General features: G+C 41.1%; 1 pseudogene; it reads left to right on the top strand.

Annotated features, from left to right (window-relative positions):
• The first annotated feature begins 23083 nt into the window (after window positions 1–23083).
• Window positions 23084–23740, top strand: LOC138812059 (coiled-coil domain-containing protein 127 pseudogene; annotated as a pseudogene).
• Window positions 23741–23947: the final 207 nt, after the last annotated feature.

The raw sequence follows: 23947 nt of genomic DNA, 5'->3' as shown, positions 1-23947 counted from the left end.
ACTCCAGCCCTTTTTACTTTATTCATTTTTAAATAAAGTTTTATACTTATGACTAGGCCAGATTGGACCACATCCTTCTCCCAACTCTTTCTGAGTAAGCTATGAGAAAAGCACATGTTCTAGGTTCAACTACTGATTGAGATACAGTAGTGTGAATTTATAAACCTCCATTATCTCTGTCTTTCCAGGAGCTAGGATTACAGGCATAAGCAATAATGCCTTCCTCTAATTTCTAGCTATTGTATTGGGATTTAAATACAGAAAATGGCTGAGAAACACGAAAAAGAGAGCAATGTTTTAAATGTGTGGGCTCAAAGAATTGGTAAAGAAAGATAAATCTTACATTAGGTACTGGAAAATAAACATCTTTTAGTATAAAAAAGTAAGGAAAAAATACAGTTCAGTGGGAACTGGTAGCATATTGATGCCAATGAGGTCCAGTGAATTCTGTGTTATAGAATTTAGAGACAAGAAAGTAGGCCACCCATTTCCAGCATTCAATGGTCTTTCCACTCTATTATAACACCGGTTACCTCCTCATTCAGCAAAATCAAAATAAGGATGAAGCTGGCCTCTACAGAAGGGAAAAATCAAAAGGCCGCTGTCTACAACAAAATGTGTCTTATACTCAGGGGATATTTCCCTATCTGTGCATTGCTGACATTTTTAATATTGATTACTAATAGGAAGGAGTTCTGAAATAGGAACAGGGATGGAATAAGATGACTGACACCTTTTAGTCCCAATCAAATTACAATCACTGTTCAATGAAGCTGGCTGACAAAAGCCAATTCTTACATCTCTATCTGTTGATGCACAATGTAGCAACTGGTTGTCCTCCTCAGCTGACAAAGGATATGAATTAACCAGAGTTCTGAATGATTTTGTCTTCTGCTGATGTGCTAAAGAGGATATATTTACATCTCCAAGACTGAGTGAGATCCCATAATACCAGTCAGTTTACTTCTGTGAAGGAAGAACAAAAGCACCAGCTGTCTTTCACAAGCAGTCTGGAATCAGTTATTGATGAGCAAGAGTTCTGGTCATTATATGTAAAATAAGTTCCTTTTTCTTTTTTTGTGGTGTGAAATAAGGGATTTGTTTTTTTCCTTAACTTTTTCCCTTAAGGATAGTACTGTGCCAATTGAACCACACCTCCACTTCTGGCTTTATCATTGTTTAATTGGAGATAAGTCTCATAGACTTTCCTACCTGGGCTGCCAGGGAACCATAATCCTCACATCTCAGGCTGCTAAGTAGCTAGGATTATAGGTGACTATAATTGTCCCTTTGATAAAAGTCAAATGACTGCAGTATAGTTTAATAGGGATGGTGAATCCTTTCCTGAGCCTTAGAGATTTGCAGATAGGAAGAATGACATTCTGACATGTGTGTCATGTGAATCTGCCACCTGAAACAATTTTTAGAACATTATCTGGCCATCAGTATCTCACACGTTTGCTCATTGGCTAGCACTCTACCAACTGAGCAATGCCTCCAACTTCTTGACTTAATTTGAATAGTGAGAATTTAAATATAAATGTGCAACTCTATGCTGAATGTGTATTATTTATTCTACATTCGTCTATTACAAGCTCTAACTTTAGACATCTTTTCCATTTCTGATTAAAACTTTGCTAAGTTCCAGTAGTCCTGTCCTAATAACACATACCTAGATCTCAATGCTTATAAAAAGGGGTGGGGCTTGTTTTCTTCCATGATTGAGCAGAGACCAACACAAAAGCCAGATGCTAAAGGCCAGAGATCTAATCTATGTTACACCCAGGTAGCAATATTTTTGGTGTTTTTTGTTGTTGTTGCTGCTGCTGGTGGTTGTGGGGCCTGAACTCAGGCCCTAGGCACTGTCACTGAGCATCTTTGTGCACAAGGCTAGCACTCTACTAGTTGAGCCACAGCACCACTTCAGGTTTTTGAATGGTTAATTAGAAGGTAAGAGTCCCAGGGGCACTCTTCTGCCTAGAAACAGTTATTTCAGATCTCAGCCTCCTGAGTAGCTAGGATTACAAGCATAAACTACTGGCATCCAGCAGCAACTTTCTTGATAGGAAAATAAGGAAAAAATGTTATATGTTGATGGAATAACCAGAAAGAAGGAAAGAAAGAAAGAAAGAAAGAAAGAAAGAAAGAAAGAAAGAAAGAAAGAAAGAAAGAAAGAAAGAAAGAAGGAAGGAAGGAAGGAATGAATGTAGGAAGGAAGGAAAGAAGAAAAGAAAGAAAGAAGAAAAGAAAGAAAGAAAGAAAGAAAGAAAGAAAGAAAGAAAGAAAGAAAGAAAGAAAGAGTAAGTGGAAGGAAGGAAGGAAGGAAAGAGATAGAAAGAAAAGGAAGGAAGGAAGGAAGGAAGGAAAAGAAAGAAAGAAAGAAAGAAAGAAAGAAAGAAAGAAAGAAAGAAAGAAAGAAAGAAAGAAAGGAAGGAAGGAAGGACAAGTAATTCTGCCACATCAATATAGATTCTATCACAAAGAACGTCAGCCTTACCTTGGCCTCTAGAGCAACTCCACACTGAAATGGTTTAAGCTTTGCTTACAGTTGCTAAGGAGCAGCCCTGTATTTCCCATTGGGAATTTCCCATTGAGAATTTCAGGTTATTGTAGGAGAAAGATGGAAATTTTGTTTTTTGGGTTTTTTTTGTCAGATGTGGGGCTTGAACTCTTGGCCTGGGCGCTGTCCCTCAGCTCTTCAGCTCTTCAAACACTCTACCACTTGAGCCAAAGTGCCACTTCAGGTTTTCTGGTGGGTTTTTATTGAAGATAAGAGTCGCAAGGAGTTTCCTGCCCTGAATGGCTTTGAACCGGCACCCTCAGATCTCAGCCTAGGATTACAGGTGTGAGCCACCAAAGCCCGGGGGTAATTTTGTTTTTAATTTGCATTAAATGTGTATTTATGAAAGAAAAGTTAGTCTGCAAGGATTCCAAAAAGTTACCTAGCTATCACTTTCAAAGTTTTGATTTATGAAACCTCAAGCTTTAATAATTTAATAATTTAATGATTCAGGTCACACAAGTCTACCCACTTTGTTTTTAGTTCTAGAGTGTGATACCTCCATTCTATTGTCTCTACCTGAATTTTTCTCTTGGTTTAAGGATAAGCAATCTTTGCCAGTAGGGGATACCAGGATATGGAGTGGATCTCAACACTGTGGCCTCAAAGCCTGTGAGTAACTTATCCTTTCTTATTGATGTCATTTATAAGTACTTGTAGGGCTGGGAAGGTGGCTCTGTGGTAGAGTGCTTGCCTTGCATGCATGAGGCCCTGGGTTCAATTCCTCAGCACCACATATGCAGAAAAAGCCAGAAGTGGTGCTGTGGCTCAAAGTGGTAGAGTGCTAGCCTTGAGCTGAAGAGCTGAGGAACAATGCCCATTCCCAGAGTTCAGGCCCCATGACTGACCAAAAAAAAAAGTACTTGTAGCTAAAAATAAAAATAAAAAAAATAAAAAAACAAGCATGAGTATTACTGAAAAACAAAGTAAACACTGGCTCAGGAACTCAGATGGTAATACCTCAGAGTTGGCAAGGTACACTTGGGGTCCGGAAGAAGAGGATAAGAAATCATTCTGTTGTAGCCCCTCTCCCCCTAATAATAAGACTAAGTTTCACTTAGTATTATTGTTGTTTATTATGCTGGTACTAGGGATGGAAATTAGATCCTGGGTCCTGACCCAGGTTAAACCCCAGTACTAGCAAAAAAGGAAATAAAAAAAAGGAAAGAAAGAGAGAGAAAGAAAAAGACAGAAAGACCAAAGCAAGGCAGGCAGGCAGGGAGGCAGGAAGGCAGGTAGGCAGGCAGGAAGGCAGGCAGGCAGGCAGGCAGGAAGGGAGGCAGGCAAGTAGGCAAGCAAGCAAGCAAACAAGCAAACGAGCAAGGAAGCAAGTGAGAGAGTGAGAAAGAAAGAGAGAAGGAAGGAAGGAAGGAAGGAAGGAAGGAAGGAAGGAAGGAAGGAAGGAAGGAAGGAAGAAAGAAAGAAAGGTAGGGAGGGAAGAAAAGAACAATTCTTTGGTCACTAGTAGTCTAAACTTTTCTATCCTTTGGCTTCTATTCTGTTAAATACCTATATTGTCCCTAGTATTAGGCAAGTTTATGGTACAGGTTAGAAATTAAGAAAGATAAACAAATGATATATGTGTATGTGTATATGTGTATGTGTATGTATGTGTGTATGTTTTGAAGCATACACAATCAACAGTGCACTGATCTCTTTGAGTGAATAATTTAATAGTTATCTAGAGATGAAAAAGGATTGGTTTTCTGTTACTGGCTTAACAGTAATGACAACCAGCATCTCTTTAGAGAACACAGGACAATTTTTTGCCTACTTGTTCACCTCATCATGAAGATCTAGTAGCCCCTAAGTACTGTGCCATCTATATTAACAGTTCCTTTCTGTTTATTTGGTATAATTTGTGGAGGGGAAGGGAAAAACAAATCTATTTATGACTTTTTTATTTGCATTTTCTGTTATCATTCCTCAAAGAAATCTATAGGCATTAACTGCCTTTCCCACATCTAGCCATTTTTATGATCTCCAGGTACCCTCCCCTCCCCTTTTGCCTTCCTCTCTCTTCCCCTCCCCTCCCTCCCCTTTCATGTCCTTTCCTGATTCTGTGCTTTCCTCATTCATTTGTTTCTCACTCAACATCTGGCACTTGGGCTATATGACATCCTCAAAATCCTTTGGCTTGGTCTCACCAAGTAACATGAAATTCAATAAATCTGGGAACTCAAGTGATAGAGTACTAAGCTGAAGAGCTGAGGGACAGTGCTCAGTCCCAGAGTTCAGGCTCCATGACCAACAAATAATAATAATAATAATAATATAACTATTTGAATGCACCAATTTCTGAGAATGAATAACTTGACAGCTGAGGCATACAAATCTACAGAGTACTACAGCTTTTGTTGAGTTTGTAGTTAGATAAAGGAGCAACAGTTCTAAAATGGAAATTTTTCCATCACCTAGGATAGACTGATCTCTAGAGGAATTCTGGACTTGGAAGTGGCACTGTGGCTCAAGCAATAGAGAGCTGGTCTTGAGCTGAAGAGCGCAAGAACAGCGCCCAAGCCCAGAGTTCAAGCCCCACGACCAACCAAAAAAAAAAAAAAAAGAATATACTCTTTACAGAGGAATTGCTGGACACATAAGACTTATTTCTTTTCTTCATTTTTGTTTTGTTTTTTAAAAAGAATGAGGAACATTTTTTCTGCCAAGGGGTCATTTGGATTTTTTTTTCTCATTTGTGGGGCCTCAACTCTGGGCCTGGGTGCTGTCCCTCAGCTCTTCAGCTCAAGGATACCACTCTACCACTTGGGCCACAGTGCCACCTCTGGCTTTTTTCTGCTCATGTGGTGCTGAGTAATTGAACCCAGAGCCTCATACATGCAAGGCAAACATTCTACCACTGAGCCACCTTCCCAGCCCTGGTCATTTGGATTTTTATAACATAATTCACAGACTGGGCAGAATTATCAGTACAGACAGACAGGACACAGGGAGCTGACTATAAACTTACATGTCTGTCTGACATGTACCAAAAAATTTTGTGTAGCTTATATGGCCCTATGGCCTATGGTTTCCTTTTCCTACCTTCCTCAATATAAAGCATGTTCCACTATTTTAGATTTGTGCCAGGTAATAAAAAGTACTAGTGCCAAGCATGGAGGAAATCTATACCAAAATCAGGAAGCATGAAACCAACATTTTGATAGTCGAGCACTGGTTGCTCAGGCCTGTGATCCTAGCTACTCAAGAGGGTGAAGATCGAAGATCAAAAACAGGTGAAGCAAGAAAACCTGTGAAACTCTTTATCTCCAACTAACAACCAGAAAAGCTATAAATGGAGCTGGTCCTCAAATGGTAGAGTACCCATGAGTACAAAAACTCAGGGACAGTGTCAAGGCCCTGAGTTCAAGCAGAATTCAAGCAGAAGAACAGACATTAAAAACAAAACAAAAATATTAAAACTGGGAGAAAGCAAAGGAAGATGTGACACTGTCTAAAAGGGAAATTTGCATCATAACTGAATTGTGAAATGGTAACCCCTCTGGACAACACCTTAAAAACAATAAAATTATATTTAAAAAATTATAAATGAATCTGAGAAGTCAATAAGCCACAGTACCTGATGAAATGCATGCTCTTTCATCTCTGCTTCCCAGATTTTCATGGTTGCATCATCTGAGCTCCTACTACAGAGGTAGTATTGCCGAGGGTGATGAGAAAAGATGAAGCCAGAGATCCTTTCATTATGTCTCAACAACTCTATGTATTTAAGCAAAAAACCAGAGTTAAAGGTTAATTAAGATGCTACTAGAGATTGCAGACAAAATCACATTGTTGAATGATGAGGGAGCAGATGTGCTTTGCAGTCACTGAACTCACATATGTCACAAAAAAATATGCACGGACTCGTAACTAGAAACTCCCTAGTACTGGTACTACTCATACCATGTAACTCCAGACAGCTCATTCTCATGCATTCTCTATCTCTTCTCCTTCCCCCATTCCTCATTCTCTACCCCTCCATCTTCCTCCCTCCTCCTCCCCCGACTCCCATCTCAGTATTCTCAACCCTCCAATAATGAATTCAGCACTTGCTGTGTTGAACTCCCAGGCTGGGAAGAGCAGCTCAAATGGAGAATGTGCAATTGTGGTTGCTCCCAGCTCTGCCAGGGGTCATTGGAATGGAGTACTGGGCACCTGGCAGCATGGCGCCTCGAGGCGTTGGGAGGTGCAAAGCAATTGTGCATGCTTGCTGCCTTCACCTGCTGGAGACTGCAGCGCTGGCTGGGCTGTGGCTGTGGGCCTCTCCTGGTCTCAGGAAGTCCAGGGCGCGGAGCAGAGCCACGAGGGGTTCAGGGTTCGGTTCAGGACAGGGCCAGCTTTTTACCTCCCCAGCGGCGCGAGGTGCGCAGAGGCGGCTTGCAGCATGCTTGGGACCCAAGGGGAGCCAGCTCTCTGCCGGGGGCCCAGGGGGAATGGCGGCACTGGGTCCTGGGGCACTGGAGGCTCAGGCTCACAGGGCAGGAGGTGGTTACCTCAAACTGGGGGAAGGTGACCATTGCAGGGGGATGGGGGGTGGGAGGGATGGAGTGGGGGGGGATGGAGCCCTCCACTGAGCCTTGAGGTGGCCACACAAACGGGAAATACGGAGGCCCGCCGGGGACTGGAAACTTGGAGGGATTTCATAATTCACTAGCACATTTCTGGACCTGAGGCATAATTCAAATGGTAGAATATAGTACAGGGTACCACGCCAAAAATAAATTGATAGGTAGAATGAAAGATAGCTAGGCAGAAGACAGATACAAAGATATACATAGGCAGACAGACAGAGTGAGCAAATAGAGCAAATAAGACTAAGGTTATGAAAAAAGGAAGACTAAGGTTATGGTCAAAACAGCTTGCCTAGTAAATGGGAGGCCCTGCCCTTAAAAATCAGTAAGGCATAAAAATATACAAATAAATAAGCAAACAAGCACCATTTCATGAGCACCATTTCATGAATGGTGTTTAAAACCTCTGTGTTGTCTGAGATTTCTCTTAGTCACACCACCCTGAACACAAATAGTTCCACATATAGAATATCTAAGCTAGACCATTTCATGAGAATTGGCTAAAATCGTGATTAAAGCTTTTAATCCTTAGGGAAATGCAAACCTGAACTACTATAAAACTCATTTTGAATATTACAGGCTAATCTAGGCAGACAAGTTCCATATACTTGAGGCAGGTAAAGGCCAAGATCAAGCTATGCTATAGATATCAAAACAAAACAAAACAGTACATGGGCTCTTTATAATTAATTCATTTCAATTATATTTTCCTGACAGGTTACAAACTCCAATTATACAAATATGTAGTGGAGGCCAGGGCCAGTGGGCTGCCCAGGTATGTAATTCTGGATACTCAGAGGCTGAGATCTCAGGATCATGATACAAAGACAGGCTGGGCAAAAAAAGTCTGTGAAAATCATATAGCCAATTAGCACCCCCTACCAAAAAAAGGATGGAAATGGAGTTATGCCTTACATGGTAAAGTGCTAGCTTTGAACATTAAAACTCAGGGACAGTATCTAGGTCCTGAGTTCAAGCCCCAGATCTGGCATCAAAGAAAAAAAAAGAGCAATACAATATAATTTTTTGCTTTGGAGCTAGTTCTGGGCCTGAAGCTAGGGCTTAAGGTCTATCCCTGAGCTTCTATAATTCAAGCTTGGCCTTTAGAACTTGAGCCACTGAATTAACCCCACACCCCACCTTGAACTGATTGACCATACACCCCAATTTGCACTGATTTTACCACACCCCATCTTGCACTGACTGACCCCACACTGCACCTTGCACGGATGTCACTCTGTGTTCCTCCTTGCACTGATCTGACCATGCAGCCCCTTTGCAGTGATCTAACCTCTCACCACACCTTGCACTGATTGACTCCCACAGTCCCCTTTGCATTGATTGAACCCATCCCACCTTGTACTGATTGACCATGCACCCCAACTTGCACTGATCTAACCTCTCACCCAACCTTGCATTAATTTAACCCTGCACCCCACCTTGAACTGATTGACCCAACAACCCATCTAGCAATGATGTGACCTTGCACCCCTACTCGGCACAGATTTAACCCCACATCCCACCATGCACTGATTGACACGTCACCCCACCATGCACTGATCAAATCTGCACCCCACCTTGTACTAATTTGACCCTGAACCCTACCTTTCATAAATTTGATCTAACACCCCATCTTGCATTGATTTGACCTCGTACCTCAACATGCACTGATCTGACTCTGCAACCAACATTGCACTTATTTGACCCAGCACTGCACCTTGCAGTGAGTTGACCCTACACTAGAACTTGCACTGATTTGATGTCACACCCCACCTCGCATTGATTTGACACTGCACCCCACCTTGCACTGTGTCATGGGACCCCCACCTTGCATTTATTTAATCCCACATCCTGCCTTGCACTGACTGAGCCTGGATCCCACCTTGCAATGATTTAACCCTATACGCCACCTTGCACTGATTGACCCCAAGTCCCCTTATATTGATTGAACCCAAACTCCACCTTGCACCGATTGACCCAGCAGCAAACCTTGTACTGATTTGACCCCACATGCCACCGTGTACTGACTGACCTGAACCCCATCTTGCACTGATTTAATCCCATACCCAACATTGCACTAACTGACCCCAAGCCCCATCTTGCACTAAATTAACCCCACACCCTACCTTGCACTGATTGATCCTGAACCACACCTTGTACTGATCTGACCCTGCATCCCACCTTGCACTGATTGACCCCTCACTGGACCTTGCAATGACTTGATCCTTGTACCCCACCTTGCACTGATCGGGCCCACCCCCCACCTTGCATAAATTTGATCTTGCACCCCACCTTGCATCATGATTTGATCTCACACCCCACTTTGCACTAATCTGGCTCCACAACTAACCTTTAACTAATTTGACCTGCACCCCACCTTGCACTCATTTAACCCCACAGCCCACCTTGCATTGAATGACCACACATCCCATCTTGTACGGATTTGACCCCAGATCCCAACTCACACTGACTGACCCCCACACGCCACCTTGCACCGATTCACTCCAAACTGAACCTTGCACTGATTTAACCCTGCATTCCACCTTGCACTGACCTGACCATACACCCCCCTTGCACTGAACTAACCCCACACCCCATCTTGCACTGATTAATCCCACAACCCCCTTTGCATTGATTGAACCCACAACCCACCTTGTACTGATTGACCCAGTAGCAAACCTTGCACTGATTTGATACTGCACCCCACCTTGCACTAACTGACCTCGAACCACATCTTGCACTGATTTAATCCCACATGCAACTTTGCACTAACTGACCCCGCACCCCACCTTACACTGAATTAACTCTGCATCCCACCTTGCATAAATTTGATCTCACACCCTACCTTCCACTGATCTGACTCCACAATGAACCTTGCACTGATTTAACCCAGCACCTTACACTGATTTGACCCTGCAGCTCACCATTCACTGATTTGACCACACATCCCACCTGGAACTGTGCCATGTCTGGTCCCATGGAGAAAGCTGAGCCTGCATATTATGCCCTAGGAGGGGAGTGAGAGGGGGAGAGTTGATGTCACGCCTGCGCACACCACAGTTTTTCATCCATCAGGTGGTGAAATCTGAGCTTGCGAACTACAGCGTGTTGTCACGCCTGGACGCTCTACTGCATCTGATCCAGTAGGGAAAGCTGAGACTGTGTACTGGGCTGTGGGCACACAGGAGGCGGGTGATGTTGCACCTGCGCACTGTGCCACACCCAGCTTGTGGAAATGTTGACCCGGCATGCCAGTTTCATCCTACACAGTGATTCTTTTTTAAAAAAATTTTAAATGAATATATATATATATGCATATATATTAAAGATACTGTACAGAGGGTTTACAGTTACATGACCAAGGTAACGAGTCCATTTCCGATCAAGCATTGTTCCATCCTCCTTTGTTTTTCCCCTACCATTCCTTTCTTCCCCACCACCCCAATTCCCCCCCACCAAAGTTGTAAAGATCATTTTTAACATAGAGTCTTGTACATCTCATGTTACAATGGGTCAACCTGTATCCTTATTTAAGCATTGTGTTATTTCCCTTCCCCTCTGCAAATTAGAAAAATGTATATACAAGATGCAGGACACTAGAATCACATACAGTGACAACAGGGGCTGTCCCATGGGGGAAGAACATACAAAGAAACAAAAAAAATCACATAGTACATTTAAAGAATAACAAGAAAGATAAGATCTTTCGTGTCCCTATCTTGAGGTTCATTTCTCTTAGCATCAAGTTATATGGTCATATGTACATAGCTTTTGACCTTTTCTGCTTGTCCTAGATATATATTAGTTATTGCAAATAAGGGAAACCATGGGACCTATGTTTTTTTGACTCTGGATTACTTCACTTAATATAATTTTTACAAGTCTTTCCATTTCCTAACAAATGGGGCAATGTCATTCTTTCTGATAGAGACATAGAATTAATTCCATTCTCTCTCTCTCTCTCCTCTCTCTCTCTCTCTCTCTCTCTCTCTCTCTCTCTCTCTCTCTATATATATATACATACATACATACATACATACATATATATATATATATATATATCACATTTTCTTGATCCATTCATCTACTGAGGGGCATCTGAGTTAGTTCCACATCTTAGCTATGGTGAATAATGCTGCAATAAACATGGTTGTGCTGGTAGCTTTAGCATGGTCTTGTTTGTGATCATTTGGGTAAATGCCCAAAAGTGGAATTGCTGGATCACAGGGGATCTCTATGGAGAGTCTTTTAAGGAAACTCCATATTACTTTCCAAAGTGATTGAACAAGTTTACACTCCCACTAACAAGGCAGTAAGTTTCCCTTCTGGCCAAATCCCCTACAGCATCTGTTGTTATTAGAGTTCTTGATTATAGCCATTCTAACTGGGGTGAGGTGGTATCTCAATGTTGTTTTGATTTGCATTTCTTTTATGGCTAGGGAGGTTGAACATTTCTTCATGTGTCTATTGGCCAACCTTCTTTCCTCTTCAGAGAAGTTTCTCTTTAAATCTGTAGCCCACTTATTTATTGGGCAGTTGTTTCTTTGAGGATTTGTAGTTGGGGGATTTAATTTTTTGAGTTCCAGGTATATTTTAGATATGACACCCTTGTTTGTTGTATGGATACTGAAGATCTTCTCCCAATACATGGACTTTCTATTGATCTTGCTACCTATGTCCTTTGTCATGCAGGAGCTCTGCAGTTTCATTTGTCTGCAATCCCATTTGTCCAACCTTTCTTTGATTCCATACAGTGATTCTTGAGCAAAATTCTTAACTTTTCTGAGCATCAGTTTATTCATGCTTGAGAGATGGCTAATCCTATTCACCTCAAAACATTGTAGGGATTAAATAAGACAACAGTAGTTAGGAACATTTTGTTTAAGATTAAGTGTTTTGATAACCTGTAGCTCCCTGTCATGGCTGACTCTTCTGAGGGCACTCTCTTGCCTAAGCTGCACTCCACAAAAACAAAAGGGAAGAACAGATTGGAGGAAATTCAGTTACAGGGTAATAGAGGAAATCAGTCTTAAAGAGACTTTACCCATAAAAGCTTCACTCAGCTTTGTTTCCCTTTTCCATCCCTTCCCATCTCCCACCTTCCCACCCCCCACCCAAGCCAAAGTTGTAAAGTTTGTTTTTTCACATAATGTCTTGTACATCTATCTCATTGTTGCAATGGGCCCACCTGTATTCCTATTTAAACAATTTGCTTTTTCCCTTCCCCTCCACAACGTATACCAACATCAAATACTGTGAAAACAGAAGTTATACTGTCGGGGAGGGACATACAAAGCAACAAAGAAATGATCTATAAATATGTTAAAAACAATTGCAAGAAAGAAAACCCATTTGAGTCCTTATTGTGCAGTTCATTTCCCCTAACATCAACTTATCTGACCAATTCTGCTTAGCTCAGACATATACTATTTATTTCAAATAAGGGAAGCCATGGGACCATGTTTCTTTGGGCCTGGCTTACTTCACCCAATAAAATTTTTTCCAAGTCTTTCCATTTCCTAACAAATGGGGGCGATGTCATTCTTTCTGATGGAGGCACAGAATTCCATTGTGTATATATACCACATTTTCTTGATCCATTCATCTACTGAGGGACATCTGGGTTGGTTCCACACCTTAGTTATGGTAAATAATGCTGCAATAAACATAGTTGTTCTGGTAGCTTTAGTATGGTCTTGTTTGTGAGCATTTGGGTAAATGCCCAAAAGGGGGATTGCTGGGTCATAGGGGATTTCTATGTGGAGTCTTTTGAGAAACCTCCATACTACTTTCCAAAGTGGTTGAACAAATTTATACTCCCACCAACAATGCAATAAGGTTCCCTTCTGTCCACATCCTCTCCAGCATCTGTTGTTATTAGAGGTCTTGAATATAGCCATTCTAACTGGAGTGAGGTGGTATCTCAATGTTGTTTTGATTTGCATTTCTTTTAAGGCTAGGGAGGTTGAGCATTTCTTCTTGTGTCTATTGATCATACTTTCCTCTCCAGAGAAGTTTCTCGTTAAGTCTTTAGCCCACTTATTTATTGGGCAGTTGTTTCTTTGAGGATTTGTTGTTGGGGGATTTGATTTTTTGAGTTCCAGGTATATTTGAGATATGAGAACCTTGTCCATTGTATGGCTAGTGAAGATCTCCCAGTTTGTGGGCTTTCTATTGATCTTGCTAGCTATGTCCTTTGCCATGCAGAAGCTCTGCAATTTCATTCAATCCCATTTGTCCAACCTTTCTTTGATTTGTTGTGATTCTGGGTCTCTTTTAAGAAAATTTTGGCCTGTTCCAAGGAGACCTAGGGTTTCTACTATTCTGTCCTGTAATGTTTTCAGAGTGTCTGCTTTGACTCCGAGGTCTTTGATCCATTTGGAGTTGATTCTGGTGCAGGGTGATATATAAGGATTAGCTTTAGTTTTCTAAAAGTGATTAACCAACTTTACCAGCACCATTTACTGAAGAAGCTGTCTTTCTTCCATTCTATTTTTTTGGGGGGGGTCCAGTCATGGGGCCTGAACTCTGTGCCTGGGCACTGTCCCTCAGCTCGTTAGCTCAAGGCTAGTGCTCTACCAATTGAGCCACAGCGCCACTTCCGGCTTTTTTTCTTTTTGCTTATGTGGTTCTGAGGAATAGAACCCAGGGCCTCATGCATGCAAGGCAAATGCTCTACCACTGAGCCACCTTTCCAGCCCCATTCTATATTTTTAGCTCCCTTATAGAAGATTAGATGGCTATGGGTCTCTGGATTCATTTCTTGGTTTTCAATTTATTCCATTGGTCCTCAGGTCTGTCCTTGTGCCAGTACCAAGCTGTTTTGATTACTACGGCTTTGTAGTGGAGTTTGAAAATTGATGTTGATATTCCTCCAACACTGTTCTTTCTGTTAAGAATCATTTTTGCTATTCAGGGTCTTTTATTGTTCCATATGAATTTTTGGATTGCCTCTTCTATTTCCTTGAAGATTGAGATCGGAATATTGATAGGTATCACATTGAGTTTGTAGATAGTCTTGGGAAGTATTGCCATTTTCACGATGTTGATCCTTCCAATCCAGGAGCATGGGAGGTTTTGCCATTTTCTAAGTTCTGTTTTGATTTCCTTTTTCAGGTTTTTAACGTTTTCATCATAGAGGTCCTTCACTTCTTTGGTTAATTCCTAGGTATTTTAGTTTTTGTGGGGCTATTATGAAAGGAGTTGTTTTCCTGATTTCAGCCACGCTTTTCTCATTGTTGGCATACAGAAAAGCCATTGATTTTTGAGGGTTAATTTTATACCCTGCTACATTGCCAAAATTTTGAATCAGCTTGAGTAATTTGGGAGTGAATTCCATGGGATTCTTTAAATACAAGATCATATCATCTGCAAAGAGGGAGAGTTTTATTTCATCTTTCCCTATTTGGATCCCTTTTATGTTTTCATCTTGTCTCATTGCTGTAGCTAAGCATTCTAATACTAAATTGAAGAGAAGTGGAGAGAGTGGACATCTTTGTCTCATTCTTGAGTTAAGAGGAAATGGCTTTAATTTTTCACCATTAAGTATAATGCTGGTTATAGGTTTGTCATATACAGTCTTTATTGTGTTTAGGAATGTTCTCTGGATTCCTAGTTTTTCCAGAACCTTCATCATAAAGGGGTGTTGGATATTGCCAAATGCTTTTTCTGCATCTACTGAGATTACCACGTGATTCTTATCCTTGTTGTTGTTGGTCTGATGAATTATATTAATTGATTTGCATATATTGCCCCAGCTTTGCATCCCTGAAGTGAATCCTGTTTGACCATGGTATATAATTTTTTGGATAAATTTTTGAAGTCGATTGGCCAAGATTTTATTGAGAAGTTTTGCATCAATGTTCATCAAAGAAATGGGTCTATAGTTCTCTTTCTTTGATGAGTCCCTGCCTAGTTTTGGGATGAGGGTTATGATGGCTTCATAGAATGAGTTCAGTAGTGAACTTTCTCTTTCAATTTCATTGAAGAGTTGGAAGAGTATTACTGTGAGCTCTGCTGTAAATCCATCTGGTCCTGGGCTTTTCTTAGATAGGAGGTCTCTTATTGCTGTTTCTATTTCAATGCTTGATATGGGCCTGTTAGGATGGTTTAACTCCTCTTGGTCTAGTTTCAGCATGTCGATATATGCTAGGAAAAGATCGATTTCTGCCAAGTTCTCAACTGATTAGCATAAAAGTTTGAGAAGAATTCCTTTATAATGTTCTGAATCTTGGTTGTTTCTGTGGTGATGTTTCCATTCTCATCTCTGAGTTTATTCATTTGGATGTGTTCTCTTCTTTTTCTGATAAGATCTGCTAAGGGCCTGTCAATTTTTTTTAAATTTTTTTGAAGAACCAACTCTGTGTTTTGTTGATTCTTTCTATGTTTTTTTGGATTCTAACTCATTTAATTCTGATTTAATATTAATTATTTCTTTCTGTCTACTGGATTGGGATTTATCTTGCTGCTCTTTTTCAAGGAGGCTCAGATGTTTCATTTAATTGTTGGTTTCAGATCTCTCCAATTAGTTGATGTAGGAACTCAGAGCTATAAACTTGCATCTGAGTACTCCCTTTGCTGTGTCCCAGAGGACCTGGTAATTCTGTGGTAATTTATGTGTTCATTTTTGTTGCATATCCCGAACATTTGAATTTCATTTCTAATCTCTTCCATGACCCATTGGTGATTCAACAGTGTGTTGTTTAGCCTACACGTATTACAGGACTTTCTTTGGTGGCTTTTGAAGTTGAGTTCTAATTTTATTCCCTTCTGGTCAGAATGCAAGGTATCACTTCAATGTTTTTGAATTTAGACAAGTTTGCTTTGTGAACTAATAAGTGATCTATTTTGGAAAAAGTTCCGTGTGCTGCTGAGAAATACGTGTATTCTGATGCTGCTGGGTAAAATATTTGGTAGATGTCATTAAATCTAGTTGATCTATGCAGTTGTTTCTCAGTTGAGTTTTGCCAAGTTGATCTATCTAGTGGGGAAAGTGGTGTGTTAAAGTGCCCAACAATTGATATCTTTGGATCAAGGTGAGCTTTGAGGGAAAGTAGTGTTTCTTGGATAAATTTGGATGCTCCATTGTTTGGCGAATAGATATTTAGAATTGTAATTTCCTCCTGAAAGAGAGGTCCATTAATTAATTTGTAGCGCCCTTTGTTATCTCTTCTCACTAATTTTAATTTGAAGTCTATTTTATCTGATATTAGGATTGCAACTCCTCCCATTTTATGGAGGCCATTTGCGTGGTAGATTTTGTTCCAGCCTTTCACTTTCAAAATGTGTTTGTTTTTATGGGCAAGGTGTGACTCCTGAAGGCAGCAGACAGAAAGATTTTGCTTTTCAATCCAACTAGACAGTCTATGCCACTTAATTGGAGAGTTAAGTCCATTAATGTTGAGAGTTAGGGTTGAGAGTTGTTTGGGAATTCCTGCCATGTTATCCACCTTCTTGGGGGCTGAGGTAACTGGGTTATTCCTATGGTTCTTGGATTCTCAGTTTGAGTGCTGTTTCTTGGCCTTTATTGTGGTCTGGTTGGTTTTCTATGTGTAGGACATCTTTAAGTATCTTTTGTAGGGCTTGTTTGGTGGAGATATATTGTATCAGTTTTTCTTTGCGATGGAAGGTTTTTATTTGACCTTCGGTTATGAAGGAGAGTTTAGCTGGGTACAGCATTCTTGGTTAATAGTTGTTTGTCTTTAAGGCATGGCATACATCATTCCAGGCTCTTCTTGCTTTAATTGTGTCTGCTGAGAAATCTGAGGTGATTCTAATTGGTTTCCCTTTATAGGTGATTAATCTTTTCTCCTTGACAGCTTTAAGGATCTTTTCCTTGGTCTGAATTGATCCTGTGTGGATTATAATGTGACAGTAAGATGGCCTGTTCTGGTCTGGTCTATTTGGAATTCTAAAACTTCTTGTATGTGAATAGGCCTATCTTTTTGCATGTTTGGGAAGTTCTCTGCTAGGATCCTGTCAAACAAATTTTCTAGCCCATTAACTTCTGCCTCTAGGTGCTCCTCTATACCCATTATCCTCAGATTTGGCCTTCCAAATGTTGAATAGATCTTTCATATTTCTTGGATTTATCTTGGATAGTTGTATGTTCTTTCTCTATAATATCTAGTCTGTCTTCAATCTCCGAGATTCGATCTTCTGTATGGTTTAACCTACTGTCAAGACTTTTTACTTTGTTTTTTATTTCTTTTCCTTCTAATTGGTCGGCTTTGATGGCTTCAAATTCTTCGTTGGAGCTTTGTTTTAGATTATGTATGAACTTCTTTACTTCCTTAATTTGATGTTCAATGTTTATTCTCAAATCACTTAGTTGATTGGTTATGGTTTCCTTGGACTCCCATTCCTTCTGTAGAGCTCCATTCAGCTTTCCCTTTGTGGTCTCCCTGAATTCTTTCAGCTGTCTGTTTATGGATTCCATGAATGCCTCTACTGATCTTTGTCTATTCTCATCCTGCTCTCAAAATTCCTGTATTACTCTTTGATTAGCTTCCTCACATTCACACAATTCCTGTATTTCTCTTTGAGTGTTCTCAATGTGCTCATGCAATTCCTGTATCAATCTTTGAGTAGCTTCCTCATGCTCATGAGATTCTTGTATTAATCTTTGGTTTGCCTCCTCTCTCTCCCTATCATGCTCACACTGAGTCCTTTGAAGGTTTTCAATCTTTTTATTCACCATGTTTGCCAGTAGTGTTTGTAGAGCTTTTTGGGAACTCTCCTCTGGATTATTCATTAACTGTTCTGTCACCTGATTATCATGAGTGGGAGTTGAGATACCTGGACTTGCCATTTTTCTAGTGTTATTCTAGCTTGTTCAGCCCATTTGTTATGAGAGTAACACCAATATTGTGCTAGAACACTATTTTAAGGCAAGCATCAACCAGTGTCCTGTAGTTGCACAGTCAAAATGGCTACAGATACAATCTAGTTCAACAGATACAATCTAATCAATGTCAAACAACTATGGATTAATAGGCTAAGAACAGCAAAGAAGAATTTGGCAAATTAGAAATTATTAGGTTTTGGGAGAAATGGATTAGAGGGATGTGGAGAGGTAAAAGGAGAGTGAATTTAACGAAGTCCTAATCTCAGAGAGGGAAATGGAGTGGAGAGAGATTTTTTTTAAAAAGCAAGAAAAAATGGAAAACAAAAATTTAAATTTAAAAGTAAAACACTTAAAAATTATGTAAGTTTAAAGAAATGATATTTAGAGAAGAAGGATAGGATGAGAGGAGGGGAGGGATAGAAAGGAGACATGAAAAACTAAAATTTCTTAAAATTAGTTACTTGAAAATTATATAGGTATAAAGAGATAATAGTGCTATTAAAGAAGTTAAGCCTAAGAAGTTGTGAATTGAGTAATAAATTTCTGGATTAAGTGTGTACACAATGGGGTATAAGGTCTAATGATCGATGATGTGTATATATCTGGGGATGAGCAGAACTGCAATTAAGTCACGAACAAAAGAAAGAGAAAAAAAGAAAAAAAATTTTAAAAAGGACCAAAAGATCAGAAGAGTTAAAAAAAAAGCACACACACATATATACATCTAAAATAAAAATTATGAGAGGAAAAAAAATTAATAGAAAATAATTTTTTAAAAATTAAAAATTAAAAAAGGTACAAAAAAAGTATTCTTTGATTTGTTGGGGGGTGGGGAGATGGGAAGATCCTGTATCTCCCCTGTGTCCATAACCAGTCTCTTAATGAAGTCTCTGTTCTGCTTGTGATGTTTGGTTTTCCTGTGGCTTGATTACTTACTTAAGTCAGTTTGCTTGGGCAGGCAGAAAAATGATCTGCTTTACCCAGGATTTTGTGATCCTCCTTCCAGGCTAGTTCAGGGGGGATGGAGATCTGCTTTGAGTATCACAAAAGAGGAAGATGGCTGTTTCCTCTAGTTTGGAGATGCTGAGAAAAGGCTAGGTTCTGGGTAGAGTTGAGGCCTTCCAGCAAACAGTAGCTTTTCCCTGACTGGCTAGCTTCTGTGACACTCACAAAGCCCAGCCTGGAGCCACTCTCAGGGTTTATGTTTACTGAATTTCAATTGATTGCCTAGGCTGCTATAGGGAGGGGCAGCCTCTGGCTCTGTTTACCCAGTGAAGGAAGTCACTTTTCTGGGGCAGAGTTTTCTCTGCCTGGGCGGGGTGACTTTCCCCTGGGTGAAGCTGAGCCTAGCAGGTCAGGTCAAGTTCCTGTGACCTGCTAATGGCTCCAATTGTTTCCTTCCAAGGCCTGAGTTGGAGCTAGCAGCTCAGGTGGGCCATTGTCAGTATCAAAGATGGAGATCTCCAGTGGTGGGGGAGGGGTGGCCTTCCCTCCTCTGCTCCCTGAGAAGGAGTGAGGATGTCAGGGTTCTACTCATGCCAGAGTCTTGTCTCTGGTCTGCAATCTGCAGGATGAAGATATCTGCTCCTTGTCAGTTCTTGCTGGTGTTGAATAGAATCCTCAGCTTTCTCGCTGCATCTCGTGCCTTTGTCCTGGACTCACTCTGTTGCAGGTAGGCAGCTACGTCCACCACTTCTGCCACCACACCTGCTGCCACTGCAACTAATGGCAAGTGTTCAGATCTGTCTCCTTGCCTGGATTTTCCCTCTCTGGCCAAACTCTTTGTACTGTGATGGCACACTTGTTGTGATTCTCTAGCCTAGGACTGTTCACTGGACTAAAACTGCTTTCTATGCGAGAGCTTGTTTAGCCTCCAGCTTCTCCTCCTCCATCTTCCTCCAAACTCACAAAAGAACTCTTATGTCAGCTGACTTGGTGCCACTAGCATTCTCACAGTCAAACTCAGTCCTTCAATGTCTCAGGCATTCACCTGTGAGTCACTTCCAGTTTAGGACTTTTTATCAATAAAGCTGTTATCAACATTCTTGTACAGATTTTTGTATAAACTTTAGTTTTTACTTTTCTGAGTTACTAGTTTTAAATACCAAAATATTTCTCAAATGGTTTTACTATTCAATATATGTTCTTAGCAGTTATGTATGAATGATCCAATTTCCCATAATTTTTGCCAACATTTGGTGATGTTATAAGGGTTATTATTAGAGTCTTTGGACATTTTCTAATTGTATTGGGGTTTTTCTTTGTGCCAGGCCTGGAGCTTGAACTCAGATCTTGGGCGCTTTCCTGAGCTTTTTGCTCAAAGGTAACTCTTTACCACTTGAGCCACAGCTCTAATTCTGACTTTTCTCCCCCTCCTCCTCCTCCCCCCTCCTCCTCCTCCCCTCCTCCTCCTCCCCCTCCTCCTCCTCCCCCTCCTCCCCCCTCCCCCTCCTCCTCCTCCTCCTCCTCCTCCTCCTCCTCCTCCTCCTCCTCTTTTTCTTCTTCTTCTTCTTCTTCTTCTTCTTCTTCTTCTTCTTCTTCTTCTTCTTCTTCTTCTTCTTCTTCTTCTTCTTCTCTAGTCATGGGGCTTGAATTCAGGACCTCCTCCTCCTCCCCCTCCCCCTCCCCCTCCTCCCCCTCCGCCTCCTCCCCCTCCTCCTCCCCCTCTTCCTCCTCCTCCTCCTCCTCCTCCTCCTCCTCCTCCTCCTCCTCCTCCTCTTCTTCTTCTTCTTCTTCTTCTTCTTCTTCTTCTTCTTCTTCTTCTTCTTCTTCTTCTTCTCTAGTCATGGGGCTTGAATTCAGGACCTCCTCCTCCTTCCCCTCCCCCTCCCCCTCCTCCCCCTCCGCCTCCTCCCCCTCCTCCTCCCCCTCCTCCTCCTCCTCCTCCTCCTCCTCCTCCTCCTCCTCCTCCTCCTCCTCCTCCTCCTCCTCCTCCTCCTCCTCCTCCTCCTCCTCCTCCTCTTCTTCCTCTTCTTCTTCTTCTTCTTCTTCTTCTTCTTCTTCTTCTTCTTCTTCTTCTTCTTCTTCTTCTTCTTCTTCTTCTTCTTCTTCTCTAGTCATGGGGCTTGAATTCAGGACCTGGGCTCTGTCCTGCACTCTGACAGAGTTTCTTTTCCTCAAAACTAGCACTCTACCCTTTGAGCCACAGCACCACTTCCAACCTTTTCTGTTTATGTGGTACTGAGGAGTTGAACCCAGGATTTCATGTATGCTAGGCAAGCACTCTACCACTAAGCCACATTCCCAGGTCCCAATTTTGACTTTTGTTTGTCAGTCATAAGATTTGAACTCTAGACCTGGGTGCTGTCCCTGAGTTCTTCAGCTCAAGACAAGTGCTCTACTATTTGAGCCACAGTGCCATTTCCAATTTTCTGGTAGTTAATTGGAGGTAAGAATCTCAGGACTTTCCTGGTGGGGCTGGTTCTGAACCACGATTTTTAGATCTCAGCCTCCTGAGTAGTTAGGATTACAGGTGTGAGCCATCAGTACCTAGCTATGACTTTTCTTTTGGAAGTTATTTGGAAGTAAGAGTCTCATGGACTTTTCTGATCTGACTGGCTTTGAACCACAGTCCTCAGATCCCAGTTTCCTGAGTAGCTAAGATTACAAACATGAGCCACCAATGCTAGGGTAAGTATTCTAGATTCCAGTCCTTAGTTGGAGATAAGCTTTGCATATATCTAACCCTCTCTCATTTTAATTTTCATGAAGCACAATGTCCTGGTTTTCCTTTGATAGCTTATTGTGATACATCTCAGATCTTTTTACGTACTTCAAGTTCTGAAAATTTTCTTTAATGTTTCAGTTTTGCATTTTACACTAACCATTTTGAGTTAATTCCGAATAAGATGTGGGACTTCAGTTTTATTTCATCCATGTCATGTATACCTTTTATTTCCTTGTCTTGCTGTATAGGTGTGCTAGCTGGAGCATTCAGGACTCCTCTGTTGAGAAATCTTTAATCTTACAGGTAAAGAGCCAGACCCATTTTTTCCTCACTAGGTATGGTATTAGGTTTTGTGGGTTTTGGGGGGGGGTTGTATGTGTTCCTCCCCCGACCCAAGTCCTGAGGCTTGAACTCAGGGCCTGGGCACTGTCCCTGAGTTTCTTTTGCTCAAGACTAGCATTCTACCACTTGACCCACAGCACCACTTCTGGGTTTCTCGGTTTATGTGGTTCTAAGGACTCAAACCCAGGCTTCATGCAGTCTATCACTAAGCCACATTCCCAGTCCCAGGGCTCATTCTCTTGCTCAGCTTTTTTTTTTTTTTTTTTGCATGGCTGGTGCTCTGCCACATGAGTAGCACCTCAGCTTCTAGATTTCGACTGGTTATTTGTAGATGAAATCTCAAAGGATTTTCTGCTCAAGCTAGCTCTGAACTTTGGTTCTCAGATCCCCATCTCCTGAGTAACTAAGTTTGTAGGCATAAGATACTTGTATTTCAGTTTCTATATTTTTCATTTCTAAATTTTCTATCTGCTATTGCTTTGCTTAAACTTTTTGTCATGATTTCTGCTTATAAACCTTTGTTAGACATTACTAGCATCTTTCATACTGGTATTAATATCTGTTAATCTCTTTTCATTTGGCTTTAGCTCTTTCTGGTCCTTGTTATGAAGAACAGTTTTCCATTGAAACCTGGGTAGTTCTAAAATGTCATCTTCCTGCCTCAATAACCTGAGTGCTGGGATTATAGGTATGCATCACCACATATAGCTGAGGTTGAAATTCTGTACCACATTATTATTGAATAGAAATACCTTGACTTAAGCTATTTGCTGATGATAGCTATCTAAAGCCAAGCACCACTCCCAACAACATTGAGGTCAGTGGTAGGTTTAGAAGAAAAGAAGTTGGTCACATTTCTTGCTATGAAAGTTAGGTGAGAGAAAAGGGATGTTGCAGGATTAGGTTCCCAGCCTTGGTTCAATTTTAGGATGCAAACCTTTCCTTTTTTGCAGTTTTGTACAAATGATATTTTCTTGACACCTCAGAAGTTTTTTTTTAACAAAATGTCATCCATATGGTGTCATACTTAGAGTCAAGATCATAGCTGTAATTTTTCTTGATGTGTTTTCCTGTGATTTATTTGTGTTGGTTGGATTTGGTCTAGGGAGTCCAAGAAAGAAAGAGAGAAAGGAGAGAAACCTATGGTCAGAGAACAGCTGCTTTCTGACAGGACCTTGACACCAGGTAGCATGCTGTCATCTCAGAACACTAATGAGCTGTTGCTTAGCTCTCTTTGGAACTTGAAAAGAAGCAAAACAGGACAACTAGTTATCGAGAAGCCCTCAGCTCTCAGGGGCACAAGTTGGTGGAAGAAAGGAAACTTCTGGAACAGGAATGGGATCAAGTAATTCAAGAAAAAAGTCAGTTGCAGCCTCCAAGAAGTGTGTATCTGAGCTGTATGGAACAGGAGCAAGACTGGCAAAGGAAAGCCCAGCTCATGCTAAAGGAGATAGGAGAGGCTCTTGTGGAAAGATGGAACATCTACTGCAGTTGAATTCTCCCTGGTAGTACATGGCTGCAGCTGGAAAAGAACTTATTGGTGCATGCTTCCATGGACTCAGTGGCCACTGACCTAGAGATGGCAGCTGGCTTAACTGACATATTTAGGCATGATAAGCCTTGTGGGGCTTTCTGGAACACCAACAAATGCCCAAATGGGAGGCTCATGTGGTTGGTTGTATCTCAAGTACTGGGAACTCATCGTGGAGCTGAAAGAGTTTAAGCAGGTGAAGCAGGTCATACTAGAAAATTAAGAACAGACAATCATTTGTCATGGCTTTGTGCTTTCTTTGATCTCAGATGTATGATGAGGGACACCTTTTAGTCCCAAATTGGAAATACTATAATACAACCCTGGCCAAAATAAACCAATTCATCTCTACCTGTTTATGTACCAACTGTTTGTCTTCCTCAGTTGGAAAAGACATAAATTAAACACAGCTCTGGAATGATTTTGTCTT

Source organism: Dipodomys merriami, unplaced genomic scaffold (assembly GCF_024711535.1).
Source record: "Dipodomys merriami isolate MVZ:Mamm:240054 unplaced genomic scaffold, mDipMer1.0.p SCAF_56, whole genome shotgun sequence".
NCBI lineage: Eukaryota > Metazoa > Chordata > Mammalia > Rodentia > Heteromyidae > Dipodomys > Dipodomys merriami.
The sequence above is the reverse complement of the archived record's forward strand: the minus strand, read 5'-3'. Positions and strand labels throughout refer to the sequence as shown.